Below are 6,314 nucleotides of genomic sequence, written 5' to 3'. Positions count from 1 at the left end.
GAAATACAAGTATTTACTAAAACAGACATCTGCATAACCATACGAGGAGGCCCCTGTAGCTTTCTGCCAGGGATGCACCATTACTAAGGCTCCGTAAACATCTGCGTCAGGGCACCGTTCTGACGTTCCATCGGAGCTTCCTCTCAGAACGGAGAATGTAGTTGACTACGCTATTCATTCCGTCAAAACTACGGAACCCTTGCTCAACGGAGACAAACGGAAGCCATTTGCACCAGATCCGGATGGCGATGGAAACGGAAACCTATGGTTTGGGTTTGTTTCAGTCAGGGCTCCGTTCTGATGGGAAGCCCTGACGGAACGTCAGAACGGGACCCTGACGCAGATTTGAACGAAGCCTAACATATTCTGCAGTGCTGTACAGAGCGTCACCAATCACGTCAGTCCCTATCCCTAATGGGCCTCGCAATCTAATGTCCTTATCTCAGACACACGTACACCAGGGCCAATTATTAAACTGTGTGGGAAGAAACCGGAGTACCTGGAGAAAAGGCGTGATAACATGGGGAGAACCTACGGACTCCGTGCAAAGGTTTCCCTTGGTAGATTCGAACCCAGGACCCCAGTGCTGCTAGACAACAGAGCTAACCACTGGGCCACCGTGTTTGATTTACATAATGTCTCCATTTTACCTCGATATGGGAACTGTAATGGTTGCATTTCGGAGCAGTCACCCAGCATTTGCAACCCACGTACTGATATAATTAATCGATATGAAAAGTAAAAGATTTTACACAAGAAACTTTTAGGGCATATTCACACATGGCAGAATTGTAGCAGAGATTTCTGCAAGTGAAAATAAGTTCCAATTTTCTGAGCGGAGTTATTTTGGCGGGAAGCACATGGATTTCTGTAAACCCCATTTAGATGAATGGAACAGTTGCAGAAATTTCTGCAACGAATCTGTTGCGTGTGAACACACCCATAATTACAGCTACTTTTATATTTTAACAAAAAATGTCCTTTAAATTAAAATACAAAAAGTAACATCTTTCCTGATTTTCAAGCTTTTTACTTCCAACCTGCCGTAGAAATCACAGAAATCAGTGTAAAACCAGGAGATCAGAGGAGGAGGAGCGAGCAGGTGCTATGCATCTTTATGAAGCTTGGGTGACTCTGTAACAAAGTGATAGCTCCATAACGGTTACAAACGGCTATTGCAACTTCCAAAACGGAGCTACAAGAGGGGGAAAAAAAAAAAAGAAGACGAGGTCTGGAGCATAATGTCAAACACAAGAAGAAAACACAGAGATAGAACAAGAAGAGATTTCAGAACATATCAGTTTTCTCTTTTTAATTGTAGATGTGATTTAGATGTGTTTTTGGCACCTTTTTGGGTTCTCAAGAACAAAGTTCAAACATGTCCAATTTGTTTTGAGAAGAGCTGGATTTATAATGGCTCCACTCACTATTAAAAGGAATTGGCTCAAAATGACAACCACATATTCCCCCTGAATGGTCAATCATGTAATATATGGCCAGGCCAAGTCCACCAGAGTAGGAACAGATTTTTCTTAGCTTCTCCCTGCCTCGAAAACTAGAGTTGAGTATTAGGCGATGGGACCCCCTCTATAAAACGGCATAAGGACCAGTGTTGTCTTGTTGAGACAATTCCTTTAAATGTGCCTCACAATCATTCTAAGCGGCTACGAAGCTCTGGATGTTTAGATTTTGGTAAACCTCTCCCCTGCTTAATCTAACTAATGGTCCATATGGTGGAGAATCCAACTACTCCTAAGTGCCACAACAAGTGGCTGTCACTTTCTATGACCCCGGAATTACTGTAACTCATCAAAAGCCAATGTCCTCCTTGCAGTTCAGTCTTTAATACACATTCCTTAATTTCTCATAGCTCCCGATGATGTCATCACGCATTCATTGTGAAAAAGTATATAATGAAAGAATGAGGACTTCCATCTAATATGATATCGAAGGAGGAACAGAACCTTGCAGTATCCAGATTGCATTTTATTAACGTTCTTTATAATGAAACTATTCCACATTCTTCCTACGATATTATTGCTTCTGCCGCTTATGTCATCAGACGAACAAAAAAAACAACCCAGAATGCGACTATTCTGGCTCGGATTGTATCACTTTGCGTCACGCTTGTATTTTTCCAGTGATTCTCTATCAATTTTATTATAACAGAGATAGCCGCTTCTTTGTTCTAATCCTTTTGCTGGGTCTCCAGGCAAAATATGGTTTGCGAATTAAGGGACATTGCCAATTCTCCCTTCAGCAAAACAGGAAAGTGTTCCAAACTGTCGAGGAAAATCAAGCAGTTGGTATTGTTTCAGCTGGCAGAAAGTAGACGAATATACTGGAATTAAGCAAAAATCATTCTTTAAAGAACAATGACCCCTTCAGTCTGAAAAACACATTTCAAATTTGTCTACATCTGGAGTATTAATTTATTGGGAAAGTCTAAAAAGACAATCATAATTAGCCACAGAATAACCTTACAGAAGAGAAACATCCCTTGCTGGCCATAGATACTGTACTTTTTGGACTATAAGATGCAGCTATATTATTTTTAGACAACATAAAATAAAGAAAAAATACTTTCCTGGTGACCTGTGGTAGTGTAGGGATTAATATGTAATTCCCTGGTGGTCTTGGGCAGGGCTTCCCAAACTTTTTCTACTAGGGCCTCACTAGCCAGAACATGGTAATGCCAGGGCCTTGCCACTTGTGGTCATAGTCCATGCCAATATTACAAATATTGCTAAATTTACCCTTCATTTGTCTTCTAAACGCTGAACCAGAGATTGCTGCAGCCAGTGGAAGGACTATGCAACTGATCATTTCGGTGAAAACTGCCGACCCCAGTTGCGCCTCACCTACAAATAGGATGTGCCTCACTAATGAGGTCCGCCTCACAGTTTGAGAAGCACTGGTCTAAGATAATGTCCCCTTCCTTGATGCACTAGGGAAGAGGAGGGGATTCATATTTGATTACCTGGTGGTCTAGGACAGAAGAAGTTAATGTTTGATTCCATGGTGGTCTGAGGTAATGCCCCCTTCTTTGGTGGTCTAGGGTAGAAGGGGTTAATATTTGATTCCATGGTGGTCTAGGGTAATACCCCCTTCTTTGGTGGTCTAGGGTAGAAGGGGTTAATATTTGATTCCCTGGTGGTCTAGGATGGGCTAGTATTTGATTCCCTGGTGGTCTAGGGTAAAGCCCCCTTCTTTGGTGGTCTAGGGTAGAAGAGGAGTCGAATACAATTTTCTGAATGACTTGTCCAAAACAACAACCTTCACAGACCAATCGTGACTGACGACAACGCCATCAGGTAAAACGACAAATCCCGATCATCTCTTCCTTTATCTGCGACTTGGGCTGAGCTTCTACTGATGGGAAGCAGACCCGTCCTTTGGCACAAACAACTTTCAAGTATTGCCATCAACTACAGCCGGCCAACATGGCAGATCAACTTTTCCACAAATGGCTTTGGTCGTCATCAGTTTATGTCACAAATGTGACGCTGACAGTTGTGAGATGGTCTCAGTCAACGTTTCAGGCCATTGGAACGCTTTAGTGTATGGTCAGTTTTAGCCTACCGTAAATATTAGGGCGTTTCTCAATAGAGCGACCAACCAGCTAGCAGCTTTTCATTTCCCGCTTACTTCTGTGCGAGTGGATCAAAAACTTCCCATGCTGAAGTCTAAACTGCATTTTCCTGGGGTTGATGGGGGCACTTAAAATTTTTAATGGATGGGACCAAACATATGCATGTACACAATACAGTCTCACCCAGTAGACCACGCAGGACATGCGTATAGTATAAAATCAGTCTGAGAAAATCAGTGGCGCAGTTGCCCATATTAACCAATTAGATCTGAGCTTTCATGATCGACACCGCATTGGTAAAATAAAGCGTGAACTGTGATTGGGCAACAAGGCGACTTTCTCTCACATGGTTTTCATTCATGAAGCTCGGGGACTCGTATCTCTTCATTGCACAGAGATGATCATGAACATTTTTTTTTTTTTTCCGTTTTTGTGGCCAACCCATTTATTCCTACTTGTCCAAGCATCAGGTCCTGTTCAGTTTCGTCGGGGCTTCCATAAATGTTTCTTGTTGTTTTCCCCGTGAACAAAGGGCAAACGTTTAATAACAACATTCCCAGTTGCTTAGCGCTTATTCAGGGTATTGCCAACTATGTGACACAAAAGTTAAGACGCTTAATTTGCCGCTTTGTCAAATTCTGCATTGGATTCATATAAAACAGGGTCCTTTAAGGACATGAGTTTGATTGGCGTTAACCCTCCGGGACCTCTTCCCGTCACCTTGTACCATATACGTTGGTGGTCTTCAGAATGATTGCTTGGGCTTAAACAGCTACTAGTCTTGTTAACCGTCGACCATAGTCTACAAATGCTTTATGGCTTCCATGACAGTAGTCTGCTATTGGCAGGACACGAGTGACGGGGAACGTTCCACATTCTTCCTTTTTAATATAAGAAACACTGGAAGTTCTTTCCAACAAGATGTAACCATAAAATAATTGTTTGAGCCTAAATGAAATGTTAGATCTGTCAACGGAGTGAACAGAAACAGCCCAATAGTGTATTATGCAAATAGATGCTGTATGCCAGACTACGGGATCACCAAATTTTGGACAAACACACATTTAAAGTGTAATTCCACTTTCAAAAAGTTTGTTGTTTTATTTTTGTACCAATATAATGTTATTTTCTATAATCTTTTCCATAGCAGCTTTCAAAATTCTGCTGGTTGCCCTTGGAAACAGACAGCAGTTTTATCTCCACTCCCAGAGAGACATGTGACCTAACAGCTTAGCACTAATGCTACAGCACACGACAATGTGCGCCAGCCGGGTCCAGTCAGTGATCCGTGGAAATATAGGACATGTCCTAGCTTCCCACGGACCCGATTCACCCGCAAAAGTGAATGGATCCATGAAAACTATGAGGTGCCACGCTGATGCCGTTAAAAATGTCCCGAGTGGCACATCGGTCGCGTGCAAGTGGCATAATAGTCATCTCACACACATTTTTCTGGTAGCAGAAAACCAACCGAATTCTAGATTTAGCTTTAGACCAAAAAATACAATAAATTATTATATAACTTAATATGAGTAGATTAATATAGTTACTGATCCTTTTATGCAGATTTCATTAACACTACATTTTCCATGCAACGGCATGTCTGGCCAATCACAGCTTCCCCTAGTGATAACAGGTGATTATTAGGGTGACATCAGCTGGACTCTAGGCAATCAGATGATTGCCCAGTGCGGCTGCATTAAAAAAAAGGGGGTTCTAAATATCATTTTGACTGGAACAGCACTTAAGTTTCTGAACCATGGATTTGTTAACTCCAGCTGTAGGGTGCTTCACAGACCAGAGGGGAATCCTCCCTTTCCCTTTTTGTTCTCCTTTCCTTTAAACCCTTAAAGAGGCTCTGTCACCAGATTTTGCAACCCCTATCTGCTATTGCAGCAGATCGGCGCTGCAATGTAGATTACAGGAACGTTTTTATTTTTTTTAAAACGAGCATTTTTGGCCAAGTTATGACCATTTTTGTAGTTATGCAAATGAGGCTTGCAAAAGTCCAAGTGGGTGTGTTTAAAAGTAAAAGTCCAAGTGGGCGTGTATTATGTGCGGACATCGGGGCGTTTTTAATACTTTTACTAGCTGGGCGTTCTGATGAGAAGTATCATCCACTTCTCTTCAGAACGCCCAGCTTCTGCCAGATCACGCTGTAACGTCACTCACAGGTCCTGCATCGTGTCAGACGAGCGAGGACACATCGGCACCAGAGGCTACAGATGATTCTGCAGCAGCATCAGCGTTTGCAGGTAAGTAGCTACATTGACTTACCTGCTAACGCCGATGCTGCTGCAGAATCAACTGTAGCCTCTGGTGCCGATGTGGCCGACACGATGCAGGACCTGTGAGTGACGTCACAGATCTGCACTGCCAGAAGCTGGGCGTTCTGAAGAGAAGTGGATGATACTTCTCGTCAGAACGCCCAGCTAGTAAAAGTATTAAACACGCCCCGATGTACGCACATAATACACGCCCACTTGGACTTTTACTTTAAACACGCCCAGTTGTACTTTTGCAAGCCTCATTTGCATAACTACAAAAATGGTCATAACTTGGCCAAAAATGCTCGTTTTTTAAAAATAAAAACGTTACTCTTATCTACATTGCAGCGCCGATCACATGCAATAGCAGATAGGGGTTGCAAAATCTGGTGACAGAGCCTCTTTAAATCAGAGATTGAATTATTATTTTTATCGGCATGCCATACAAAAAATGT

This window comes from Rhinoderma darwinii, chromosome 3, assembly GCF_050947455.1.
Source record: "Rhinoderma darwinii isolate aRhiDar2 chromosome 3, aRhiDar2.hap1, whole genome shotgun sequence".
In the NCBI taxonomy this organism is placed as follows: domain Eukaryota; kingdom Metazoa; phylum Chordata; class Amphibia; order Anura; family Rhinodermatidae; genus Rhinoderma; species Rhinoderma darwinii.
The sequence above is the reverse complement of the archived record's forward strand: the minus strand, read 5'-3'. Positions refer to the sequence as shown.